General features: G+C 43.9%; 1 protein-coding gene across 3 annotated transcripts in view; it reads right to left on the minus strand.

Annotated features, from left to right (window-relative positions):
• The window catches only part of GALNT18 (polypeptide N-acetylgalactosaminyltransferase 18), a 332,287-nt gene that overhangs the window by 120,532 nt on the left and 198,278 nt on the right, over positions 1-13,477 (minus strand). The gene's annotated exons all lie outside the window — the stretch shown is intronic.

Genomic DNA, 13,477 nt, shown 5'->3' on the forward strand with positions numbered 1-13,477 from the left:
ACATGAAGCTGCTGCAGCCAGGCGTTCCATGATAGGGCCGCACGGGAGGGAAAGAGCAAGCACTGGAGTGGCTCCCTCAACAAGGCAATTTTATTTGGCACGATCTGATAGAATTCTGGGTTATTTCATTTCAGTCTGTGGCTGTAGGGCAATTACATTGTATTGTTGAATGTTCCCCCTGTTAAAAAGCACACCGTGTTCTCCCTGTCAGGCATCTGCAAAAGTGGGCTCCAGTACGCAAAATGGAATATTGCCAAGTAGCATGTTATTCTCTAAGACTTATTGTACCAGGGTGATTCCCACTGTCCAGTCAGAGCTTGGGGTCATTAACTGCCGATTTGACAAATGCATGAAGTGTTTTCCTATTTCCTCATACTTGGCACATCTGAGTCCTATTTCCATCCCCAGATGCTGAGTCCCCATTGGCATCCCTAACAGCTGTAGACAGATAAAAAGGAGATAAAACTATGCTGACATCAAGGAACAGGTAATACAAGAGACGAAACAACCTGGGATTGACCTTTCTGTCAATACCACTCAACTGGCGAGTGTGTTGATCTGGGAACTGCTTGGAAAGATGCTGCAGACTTAGGTGGGGCTCAAGAGAGCGCAGTCGGTCGGCTCTGGGATCTTATTACTCAGGTGGAAAAGTTCTCTCTAGGTTTTGAAATCAATTCAGCTTCTTCCACTATATATCGCTCTTGAGAATTCCTATCACTCCTTACACTTTCTTTCTTTCGAGAGTGATACTTCTACAGGATAAAGAACAACAAATAAACTTCAAAAGCCTGATGCGATCGCAAGGCCTTTCTGAAGCGAGGATCACCTTGGGAGCAAGGCAGAGTGGGACAGACAGACTCCAACACTGGCTTCTATCGTGTGCGTGAGTGTGCTGGAGGACAAGCACAGGCCACCTCAGGTCCTCCTGATATTTTATACTGCAATTCCCATAATCCTTGACCATGCAGCATCTGGGATGGGGCTTATGGGAGCTGTAGTCCAAAGGATCTGGAGATGTCCAGCTTGCCAATGCCTAGTTTAACAGAAGACACAAATAAGTGCTGATTTGGTATATTCCCAACACTGGGAATTTCTGTTAACAGAAGATCAGTTTTATTTATTGCCAGTGTGGCATGGTGGTTAGAGAGGGGACCGAGGAGATCTGGGTTTTAGTCAACTCAGCCATGAGGCTCATTGGGTGACTTTGGGCAAGTCACTCTCAACCTAACCTACGTCACGGGGTGGTTGTTGTGAGAATAAAATGCAATGGAGCAGGATATGTAAGCCACCTTGTGTTCATTGCAAGCAGAAGAAAGGTAAGTGATAAATACAATAGAATAATAAAGGTAAAGGTAAAGGTTTCCCCTTGATGTTAAGTCCAGTCATGCCTGACTCTAGGGGGCGGTGCTTATCTCCGTTTCCTGGCTGAGGGAGCCAGCATTTGTCTGCAGACAGTCTCCGTGGTCATGTGGCCGGCATGACTAAACACCGAGGTGCATGGAACGCTGTTACCTGCCCACCAAAGTGGTACCTTTTTATCTACTTGCATTTGCATGCTTTCAAACTACAAGGTTGACAGGAGCTGGGACAGAGCAACAGGCACTCACCCCGTGTGCAGATTCGAACTGGTGACCTTTCGATCAACTAGCACACAGTTTAACACACTGTGCCACCTGCATCCAGTCATTTACTAATTAGATGGGCAAATTAACCTTTTAGACACTTTTTGTTCCATTATGTATCAGTTGCTGATTGTGTTGATTAGAAAGGAGTCCAACATTTTTAATCTTTTTATCAAAATTTAATCCCGCCAAGCTCTGTAATGCTGTGGAAAGGTTTGTAGGAAGGTCAGCCAGATTATTTTTCTAAAAGATGACTGCCCATTCTTCACAAAACAGTGTCATCTAATTGCATCATTTGACCCCCCCCCACTCCCAACCCCATACAGACCTGTGATGCAGGCCAGTTGATTTAAAATGGGGCAGAGGGGCAAGGTGCTACTCAGAGCAAAGAACAGAAGACCTGCTAGACATGCCCAAGCACCTCTATGTTATGGGCACAAATGACAACATATATCCGAGACAGTACTTTTAAAAAAGCTCATTTATAAAATACTATCCCTCTTGTACAAAACATCCAGTTGTTAAAGAAATGCACATGAAATTATTTATTCATCCTGTGCATGAACAAAATATGAGTGAATATTAACTGACATTCTTTTTTTGCTTTCTCAGCTGCCATGCATATTAAACAATAAATAATCTCCCTACATTATTTTGTCCACATTTAGTTTGCCCTACATACAGAACAAGAAGCAGGATCCAGCTGCTGTGAGAAGAAAGGTTCCCAGCACGGCAGTTTTCTTTGGGTGCCCCAATGCTATAGCTCACCCCATTCAACAAGGGGGACAGTCACTTCAGCAGGCTTGAGGGACTGCCCTGGGAAGGAGGAAGGGGGACAGTCCTTTCTGTCTGTGCACTTAATCCAGCCTAAATCTGGGCGTAATAAGGTAAAGGTAAAGCTTCCCCTTGCACGTGTGTCCAGTTGTGACCGACTCTATGGGGCAGTGCTTATCTCCGTTACAAGCCAAAGAGCCAGCATTGTCCAAAGACACTTCCACGTGGATGGCACGACGAGATGCTTTTGTGCACGGAATGCTGTTAACTTCCCACTGGAGTGGTGCCTATTTATCGACCTGTATTTGCATGCTTTCAAACTACTAGCTTGGCAAGAGCTGGGGAAAGTAACACTCCATTACACGGCACTAGGGATTCGAACTGCCGAACTGCCAACCTTTTGGTCGACAAGCTCAGCATCTTACCCACTGAGCCACTGCACCCCCTGGATGTAGACTCCGATCCAGTTTAGGAATTGGTTTATATTGCACCCAGTTCCATGCTTTTAATTCCTTCTGTCATAAGGGGTGGAGAATGAGAGGCAGGATCATGAAACTCCTTCCGCAACCTTTCCATCTTCTGCAGTTTCCCATGACCACCCTTAAGCCATAGGTAAAAGTTGTGCAGACTTTGGGTGGCATTTAAATAGGGCCTTTCTGCTGAAGGACAAGAATCTGCAAGAGAGGCAGGGAAGGGGCAGTTCTTGGTGATTCCCCTTCTCCGCAGCCACTGTGTGACCCAGCATCTTTTCTGGAAGTTCTCAACCCTTCAGAACAGATTTGGTGGGCGGACAGGGGTGGGGGCTGCAAGGAAGACTCCCCCAAGCTTGTCCTCCTTGCTCCAATCCCAGCTCTTCATGATGTACCACCCCTCAGCAATGAGGCAATAGTCAAATGCCACATATAACATCAAAGCATGGTTGTAGCTAAGCAGGGTTAATATCATCAGCTCTAAATGGCTCATTATAGTTTAGAGCGAGAAGAATGGGAGTTGAAATAAAAAAGGGACAATCTCAGTGCCCAATTTCTTAACTGTGATTAAGGGTCCTTCAGTGAATAATATGCTGACATGCATCAGTTTTCTTACATTCTCTAATGTGTCTATTGTCAAGAAATAATATGGCCAAAATAGATAACTAGTTTTGTCCTATGCTTCCTTTATTAAATAGAATTATATATTAAAATACAAAAAATATTAATTTTCCTTGTTTCAAAGGACCATCTGGAGATTTTTCTTCTTCACACTGGAAAGTGCTGGAGAGTGCACTCCGGTTGTTAGAGCTTTGGACTGGAACTTGGGAGATCCAGATTCTGATCCTCACTTGGCCATGAAGTTCACTGGGTGCCTTTGGGACAGTCACTCACTCTCAGTGTAACCTACCTCACAGGGTTGTTGTGAGAAGGAAATGGAACAGAGGTTCATGTAAGCGACTCTGGGTTCTTTGCAGGATAGAATTATAAGTCAGTCAGCACTGAAGCCTATCATGCATTTGCCTAGAAAAGACAGTCCCAGACTCTGGGGAATTCACTTGAATAGCCTTAGATGCAGTACAAGGAACTGCACGTGGAAGAAGAAATGGAAAGGGGGGCAGGGAGAGAGAGAGAGAGAGAGATTGCCCCTTCAATGCACACAGTCCACCTTCTGCTCACCCTGGTTTACAGCATTTTAATTAAATGTTTATACCCTTTTTGATCTCCCTCTAAGGCAGCCTTTTGCACCCTGATGTGCTATAGATATTTGGGATTTCAGATCCCATTAGCTCCAGCAAATATGGACAATAATCAGAAATTCTGGAAGCTGTAATCCAAAATTTTCAGACATTAGCAGGTTGGAGAAGGCTGATCTAAGGAACTCCGGGGATACCATGATTTTTTCTTGCTCTGTCCTCACAACAACTTTATGAGGTAGGTAAGTAAAATGAAGGGCTTAAAGTCACCCAGTAAGTTTCATGTATGAATGGAGACATGAATTTGGGTCTCCTCAGTCCAGGTCAAGTGCCCAAACCACTAGACAATGCTAGATCCAACACTGATGGAAATTGATGTACTGGCAAAAAATCTGAAAGCTGCCAATCAACGTTCACATTCTAGCAAGACAGCCATCTAGTGGTTTGCCTTGTGTATTTTTAACAAAGGGTGGGACGTGTGAAAGCCCTTCAAGAAATGTTAGACTTATAGAAACTCTCTCAGCTTTCTAAGATGACCTATTTAGAGAATAAACTATTTTCTTTCTCTTTTTTAAATGCCACTTACTTTTCTCCCCATTCCTTATCGCTCCATCCTAAATCATAAAATAAAGCTTCTTAAACTTAGGATTTGAGTGTGTACTTTTGACAATCTGTGAGATCTTTTCTCTGCATGCTGGAGCAGTTTCACACTCTGACCAAGGGGAAGGGGAAGTCAGGAAGAAAGTCAGTCCCAAAGTAATGGCTGGGGAATTAGCTGGTCATTTGCCATTCAGAGGCTGAAAATTAACCTATACCTGCTGAGTTTCCTCTCACTCAGGTCAAGGATGCAGTGAGTAATGGTGGCAGATATCTGTTGAGGCCATGTAGGCTGATCCTAACCTCATGGAAGCTGAGCTATTTCCATGAGGGATGCGAAGGCTGTCTAGACTTGGTGCCAGTAATTCCATTCTGTCAAGCCTGGACTGGCACCAGCTCCACTGGATGTGAGTCAAGCCATCACGTGGACTTTCGTTTTGAAAGTGGTCCATGACTTGAATTAAAAAAAAAAAAAAGCTGAGGAAATCTATACAAAATTTGGCTTTTACTCCACAAATCTGCACAAGTTGGGTAAGATTGTGCATATCTGCACAACTTGTGGAGCAGAGGCCCACATTTTGCACAAATCTGAGAGCCAGTGTGGTGCAGTGGTTAAGAGGCTGGGTCTGGGACTAAAGCAGTCTGGATTCTAGTTCTGGGTTCTAGTCCCTGCTCAGTCATGGAGCCAACTTGGTGACTTTGGGCCAGTCACAGACTCTCAGCCCAGCCTACCTCACAGAGGTGTTGTTGTGGGGATAAGACTGAGAGCAGGAAGAGAGGGATGATAGAAGCCACTTCGATTTTTTTTTTTTTAAAGAAAAAGATGGGCTACACATCTAGTAGAAATAAATAAAATTTCAGGAAATTCAAGGTGGGCAAGGTGGTATGTGTGCACACGCAGTGCTTCCTTATGTCTCACGTTAAATGTTACAATAACACCTCAGATCTAATGAGTCAGCCCCTATTTGCATGAATTGTGTTAGCAAGAAACAAGTCTTTGGCACCAAATATTCAGAGCAATTTTGCAGAAGCAGAACTTTCTTCTTCCTGACTTGGCCCACTTCTAGCTGCCAAGAAGCGGCAGGGTGAGAAATATATCCAAAGTTAACTGATACCAAATGGGAGCTGCTTTCCAGTGTTCCACATCCCTTATTTCCAGACCCTGGTCTGATCCTGTGGAGCTCATTCTACTTTGCCTGATCTTGCAATTCTTACTGTTCAGCCTCATCATTCTCTGTAAACTCTGCACTAGTGAAATAAGCATCCATCAGCCCAAGTTTTCACTGTTGAAGCTTCCAACAGCAGCAAATGACTAATGAACATGTGCTTGTGCTCAGCCGCAATAAATGAAACAGGGAGTTGACTGGGCGTGCGCCTTTGAGAGCAGACTGGCTTGCAATCCATCGGCTGTTTACCTCCAAGTAATCATGATCATGATTGATACAAGAACAGGTGTGCAAGGGCTTGTGGATGAAGTTCTGGATTACAGAGTGAAACTCATCAGAGACTGACCTTCTCTGGACACAGATCACATTTTGAGGTGGAAATGTCCCTGTGCTCCAACATTCCCATATTCTTTCGTAAGATTATGCTCCTAGTCTGTCGCTGAGCTATGAAGCAGCCTGAACTGCAGCACAGGACAAATAGCCAGCCATGCCTGCTATAGGCCAGCAAGTTTCTATAGCTCTCAGGAGTACTACAAAGTCCCCCTGCTTCTGATTGCAAACACAGTGATTCACAGGCATACCAGAGAAATCTCTCCATGATCCAGGTCAACACACATGAGCAGGATGTTATTAAAAAGGACAATGAGATTCCTCTTGTCTTTCCACTCAGGACTGACCTTTGAGGCTCTACGTGCAGACTCCTCGGATCTGGCTTTGTAGCCTCACACTTTTATGGTGGCCTAGAATGAAGTGAGCAACTCTGGCACCCTATGAGGAAATGCAGTCAAAATGTATGAGCCATCTGTGCACACTGCATTACCACGGAGCAGAAAAGCAGGACATATGAGTCACGCACACATTTCTGTCAGCATTTCTTTATGTTACATGTTAAAGCTGCCCCTCAGCATCCCCCTGCATTCCACAATGCTGAAACTCTCTGATCCCCCACCCTTCTCTTTCCCTTTGATATCAGTAACAGGCATGATTAATTGATATCTTTTTTTCTTCCTGCCATTTTTTTTAAAAGCTAGCAAGCAACAAGTGGGGGACTTGTGCAAGCTGCAAAGAAAAATGAACTTCTGAGACTGTTTCCTGCTTCCCTCTGACATGATTTTCACCGAGGCATCCTTGCCTTTGGCTTCTAGATTTTTCAACAAAGCATCTCCTCACAGCCCATTTTCCTGTTCTTTCCTGTATGAATTGCTTCTTATATCCAGTATTTTCATCAGTAACAAATTTCTTTCTTTTTGATTGCTTACAAATCAATCTGACAGACAGCAAAATTGGACCATTTCTATGTTTTCTTTAAAGTGGAAGTGTTTTTAATGGTGCTGATGGATGCTGGCTACTGAGAGCCAGCCATCTGTCTTGACAGGGCATTGAAGCTTTCGCCCCCAGCAGATCCCACTGTGATTTCTTAGCAAGGCTCATGGAAGGACATGGCACTTTTCAATGGACCTTCATTTAAAAATAGCTACCCGAAATTGCAGCTGAGAACTATATCAGATTTATAAGTCTGTTTTCCCCTTACATCAGGATGACAATAAGCCACCATCTACAAATATTTGCTTGCTGAATTATTCTGTTTGCAACTAACAATTAGGGATGCCTGAGATATTCAGTTTTTGTGATTCCTGCTGTGAACTCTCCTGATCTGCAGCTTTTGTTGACCAGAACACATGGACACAGATTTAAATTACACACGAACCTGTTGGGAAAGCTCTCTCAGGTTTAGGGGATCCAATGCCACCAATCTGCTGATGAAACCTGACTCTCTCCAAATCCAGGAAAGGTGTTCTAGTTCTCAGCCAGTGTCTGATTACAGTGCCAGTAAAGGATAGGCTAAAGCCAAACCAATGGAAGCCGAATGGAGACAAGATGGAGGTGTTCCTGGTCAAATAGCAGACCACAGAATAGGGGTTCACTTTCTGTGGGGCAGGGTTATAATCCTCTTGAAGTTGGGGTGGACTTCTGCATTCAGTTCGGCACCTGGGTTTTGGAAATGGGTTTTGGCAGTGCATTTGCTTAGCGCACCAGAATGGCATACCGGGTTCCAGTTCCCAGGCAGCGATAAAACTAATGAGGTGAGTTTAGGCCAGTCATGCACTGTCAGCCGAACCCCCCTCACAGGCTTGCTGTGGTGGGGAAAAGGAGAGCCTTGCAAGCTACCTTGGCATGTATATTATTATTTCATGGCATTTATATTCTTTTTCCCTCTTGTGGGGAAACTAGGTGGCTTACACAGTCTTCCTTCACCCCATTTTATCCTCACAACAAAAATCCTGAGAGGTAGGCTAGGCTGAGAGTGAGTGACTGGCCCAAGGTCTGCCAATGAGCTTCATGGCTGAGTGGGGACTAGAATCCGGATCTCCCAGGTCCACAGTCCAACACTCAGACCATCACACCAGCTCCAATAATAATACTATCTATGCCCATTCCTGAAGAAGCCCATTCTGACCACAGTAACACATGCCTTACTGTGGGATTATGGGAGCTTGGAAGCTGAACAATTTCCTGCTGCACAGGGTGGCAGGCAGGGGGCAAACATCAGTCCAAGGAGTGTGAGCTTCAAATGTATATATTTAATAGATTTATATTTCAGTTATCGTATCTAAGGACACATCTCTGAGCAGATGGGATATGCTCCGTTCAAGGTCTCCCAAAGCTATGCTTGTGAATGAACCATCTCCTCACACAAGCTAACCTTTCTTTGGGCAAGATCGCCTCAGGCCTTAACCCATTGTGACAGCTTCAAGACAAATCATTCCCTGTGTCAAGCTGCTACAGTTTGTGAATATGCATGAACAGAGAGAGCATAACCATGATCCTGCAACCACAAAGAATGAATCGTGCCAAAACTGGAGTTTCCATCTGCTCGGAAGCCTCAGACAGCTCTTAATTTGATTAGGGCCAACATAATGGGAGCTTTAATTACAATAAGTCTTGCTCATCAATCTACTGAGTGTCCTAGCTAAATAGAGTTGCTTCCGGCCTTTGGAGGAGAATCCCAAAGAAGCTGTGCGAGAGAATGACAGGTGAGCAATTAACATCCCATTGTGAAGCTAATTATGTTCTCTTCTTCTCAATGAATTATTGAAAATGGTGGCATCTTCTGCTGTGGCCTGTATGACACTTGCGACCTACAAGTGATCCCTCTGTAATCTGCAGGGCACGAGGCACAAGTTACCAGTTTTGGCTTTAATTGGCAATTTTGAACAGAACTTTTTCTATGAGTGTTTCCTCACCGCTCCCTGCCCTGACATACAGTAATGCTAATATATATACTAATAATGACTTGAAAGGGAAAGGTCATCAGTGTGATGATTCAGAATAGTTTTGCTGCTTCAGTCTTTTTACAATAAGGAGTTACCTGTGCATTTTTAAATATCAAGTTGTCACCATTATGACCCCGTGATAGCTTTCTCATCTCATAAATGAATTCGCCTCTCTCCTTTGTAGAGATAACATTTATGAGGGTCTGTTTGTGTAGGATGGTTTTTTGTTTTGTTTTGTTTTTTGGCAGCTTACAACATTTGTAACAGTTTTAAGAAAAATCCAAGATTGGACTCAGATTTAATCAAGATTTCTTGCTGCAAGATAGAGTGGCACTGAATTTAGAGTTTTGGATGAAAAGTTTCATTCTCAGAAAAATTGCTTAGCTTTTACACCTTGTGTTCATGTTCTCATCTCAGTTTTTCTTTTCCCAATCTGGAGTTATGCTGCTATTTTTTAAAACAAGCTATTTTGGTTTATGTTGTGTTTTTTTAAACAAACAAATGAAGCAATTCAAACTGGTTCTATTTTGGGCATGCAATAGGATGGCTTTAAGCCATTATTCGGTAGTCAGATTGGATAACATGATAATGTCTGATCCTGTACCAGAAAAAGGGCAAGAAAGATTCTTACCCTGAGTAGGCTTCCTGAAAGCATCCCAGACTAGATTTGGCTACCTGATAATGTCCTAACTCTGCATGGGCAAAATGTTTCTACTCCAATTTGCAGAAACATTTAACTGAACAATCACTGGAGAGTTTTCCACCCTAAAGCTCCAACTGCATCATACATTATAACCTAGTTAATGCTAAAGGGCGAAGGGAGGAAGAATTTGTATATGAGATGAGGGGAGGGAAGAGGTAGGAATGTGCAAATCTGTAGGAAGATCCTATTCGCTATTCTATTAGATCCTAAAGATCCTATTCAAAAGTTCAGGAATGCCATATGCACTGTGTAGCAGTCTTGCATGCTTGGAGTTTGCAGAGAACTGAAAGACTCATGAAATATCACCTCTTTAAATCCAGTGCAATTCTGCAGTCTGTGTGCTTTAGGATACATGAAAACAAAACAAAAAACAAAAACCTGTCTGGCTGGGGTATGCTGGGAACTGTAGGTCTTTTTTCTGCTTAAATGTTCAAAGGATTGTGCCTTTAATTTAGGAATGGTGGAATTGGCCAGTTGCAGGAGGAGAAATCTTGAAAATGTGATTGCACAGTCGTGTCTTTTCTTGCTAGAGAGAAAACCTTTGGATAAAAACAGTTCCAAAGAGAGACCCTAGGGAAAAGCTTACAGGAGCTGGAAGCATCTGGTTTAAGTAAAATCATAGGCCATGCGCATATGATGAAACATGGAGAGAGAGGCAAAGGGGACTAAATGCCAAGAGAGAAGTTGCACGGACCAGAAACAACTGCAGCGTGCTTGGTGCAATGGCATTTCTCTGCAACTACTAGACGCATCTGAGTGACAGTAAGAGAGCTGCAGTCCCTGGTTTTAAAGGAGAACCTAATATAGTGAGGTTTACAGAAACCTGGGGAAAGGGAGAGAACAAAGTGCATGCAGTCATCTCTGGTCATAAGCTGTATAGGAGGGACAAGTAAGGGTATCCTGGAGGAGCTGTGGCTCTGCGCAATGAAGTGGGCATAGAGGACATAGATATTGGAATAGATGCGTTCCCCAACCAGCCAGAAAAAAGGAAGATGCCCACCTGGATTTTTCTTAACACTTTGCCTTTCAGCTAGTTGCCCAGGGAAGAAAATCCAGTCCCCCCCCCCCCCACTCTCTTTTTCAACCTACTCAAATTACAGCTTGAATTTCGGGAAGCTTAAAGATGGTTATACAGTCAAGTCTTGTGAGCTTAAGTGGACTCTGGGGATAGTGGAGGACAGGAAGGCCTGGAGGAGTGTTGTCCATGGGGCTGCGATGGGTGGGACGTGACTTTGCAACTAACAACAACAGACAAGTATATGGTCTGTCAGGCTCACATTCTAGGGAATGATGATATCCTTTACTTTTCAGTCATCAATTTTGTTGGAAAATATGTTCAATGTATAAATGGCAGGAATGGGGCCTTCATTTTGCTTTCAGATCACAGAATCCCAAAGCAGGATCAAGTCCAACATCCTGTTCCAAGGCAGGTTATTTGTACATCAGCCTAAATTCAGATCTCAGGGTCAATATGTATATTGCATGCAACAGAATAGGAATCACTCCAGTAGATTAATGAACAGGTTTTGCCCTGAGAATGGGTACTGCCCCAAGGAACTGCCGAAACACCTCAGCTCCACTTGTAGGGCCACCAAAAAGTACAATTTTGCCTTGATCCAGAGGTGTTTTAAAAAAATTTCAAAAGATGGCAAGCATGTGGAACAGCATGTAAAGAAAGGCTTTTAAGATCATGTAACTCAGTGGACATCATATGTTCTCCATTGCCTGTCCCATTTTAAAAACCCCTGCCACTAGAAAGTTGCACCTTGAAAACAAATGTAACTGAGCTGGTAGCCATGGCAGTCTCCCTTCTCTGACAAACCTTTCTGTATGCTCTCAAACAGGAGGGAAGAAGGCTTATTTCACTGGCAGAGACTTGGCTTGAAATCCTTTTTCATGACTGACCTCCTCATGCGGGGTACTGATCCATCTTCCTGGAAATTGCATGTGCAAAGTTACTCTATTGAGGTGTTGCTTCACAGTGTTCTACATGCGGCACCCATGTGGATCTTTTTATCTTTCGACTTGCCATTCCTCTCTTGCTCCAGGCAGTTTTCTCGGCCCTAAAGTTACCTACTGTGCTGAAGCTAGAGTGGAAGGCCTTTGGTTTCCAACTTCTAATGGCTTTTGCAGTTTCCATCCTTTCAAAATAAGTAAACAGCCTTTACATTGCCAGCTAAAGTATCTGTGCCTTACATTCTGCCAGTGATGTATTTGGCTATAGGTGTGCCACTTGCTTCAGAGGCATTCTTATGCATATTCAGATAGAAAAAAGCCTGCTGTCCCAGCATGCTCCAGAAGCATGGCTGGCTGCAGAGATGCTGGAGTTTCTAGGAGTTTCTCCAACTAAATGGCTATAGGATCATGTCTTTCATAAAGAAGAAAGTGCGTGTGTGTGTGCCTGCCTGACTGCATCACTGCATCAAGGCAGCGAGACTGAGACACCTAAAAGTTCTTAGAGGTCATGGGTTGTCCAACACTGGAGACTTTCAAAAGGGAACCAGACAGCCATCTGAGTGGGATGGTGTAACATGGTGTCCTGCAGCAGCAGGGGCTTGGACCTGATGACCTTCATGGCCCCTTCCAACTGTACACTTCTATGATTCTATGATTCGCATGCATATTCAGAGAACCCTAGGGCAAGCAAGATCATCTGGCTTTTTAATGCATTGATTTTGATTATTTTAAGGTGCCCCTGCATCTGAACACTACAGGACCATCTGCAGTTATGGGGTAATAGATTTCCCAAGGCAGTACATATCTTTGCAATCTCTAGAGTTGGATGCCAGCGAGGAGGGTTCTGAGAGATGAGGTTATATGGCTGTCCCCTTCCCCCTGCTGTGAGACAGCTCCCACCTCAGGGGCTAGAAGGGTGCGGTTTATTAAGGAACATGCCTAGAGATGCTGGCAGACAAGCCTTGATTCAGAAGGAGCCAGACACATTGCATCCGACTCCTCAGAGGTTTGCTTGAAAGCTTCACTGCATCAGACTAAGGGCTATTCAACCTATGCAATAGGCTGCCGTATTTGCTAGTTTCCAATAAAAATAAAAGTCTTTGAGGACAGATTTGCTGCAGCCCAGATTATAATACAGTAAAGTGATTACTCTTCTTCACATTGCCAAAAATAGGGATGTACTAATGCTGGGAAATTTGGCTCATTTGTGCTTGAGGGATTTCATGCCTACATTTGATCCAATCAACAGAAGTGGGTTGAGTCAAAGGTTTGCACAGTCCTTTCTCATTAAGATAGGCAGCATTCTGTGCATTTAAAGATTTTTAAAAAACAAAACAAAATGTTAAGGAAATCTGCACAGAATGCATGATTTGTGCAAACTGGACTGGCATGATTTGTGCAATGTAGTGCTCAGCTTCCAGTTTGAAAATACTAAGTGATCTGTACAAATCACACTTGTCCCACCACTTGCCTATTGGACCCTTGCCCGTCTTGGTTAATAAATAACTCCAAGCACGGGACTGAGATCTGGATCTTGGAAGTGGTTAACGCTTCTCTGAGGGAGCGTCGGGTGCCTGCCCCTTTAAAGGAGGCGGTAGTTCGACCGGTCCTGAAGAAGGCGTCACTGGATCCAGAGATGGCCACTAATTATAGACCAGTGGCCAACATCCCGTTTCTGGGCAAGGTGTTGGAGCGGGTGGTGGCAGGACAACTCCAAG

This window comes from Varanus komodoensis, unplaced genomic scaffold, assembly GCF_004798865.1.
Source record: "Varanus komodoensis strain SLA01 unplaced genomic scaffold, ASM479886v1 scaffold16, whole genome shotgun sequence".
Lineage (NCBI taxonomy): Eukaryota > Metazoa > Chordata > Lepidosauria > Squamata > Varanidae > Varanus > Varanus komodoensis.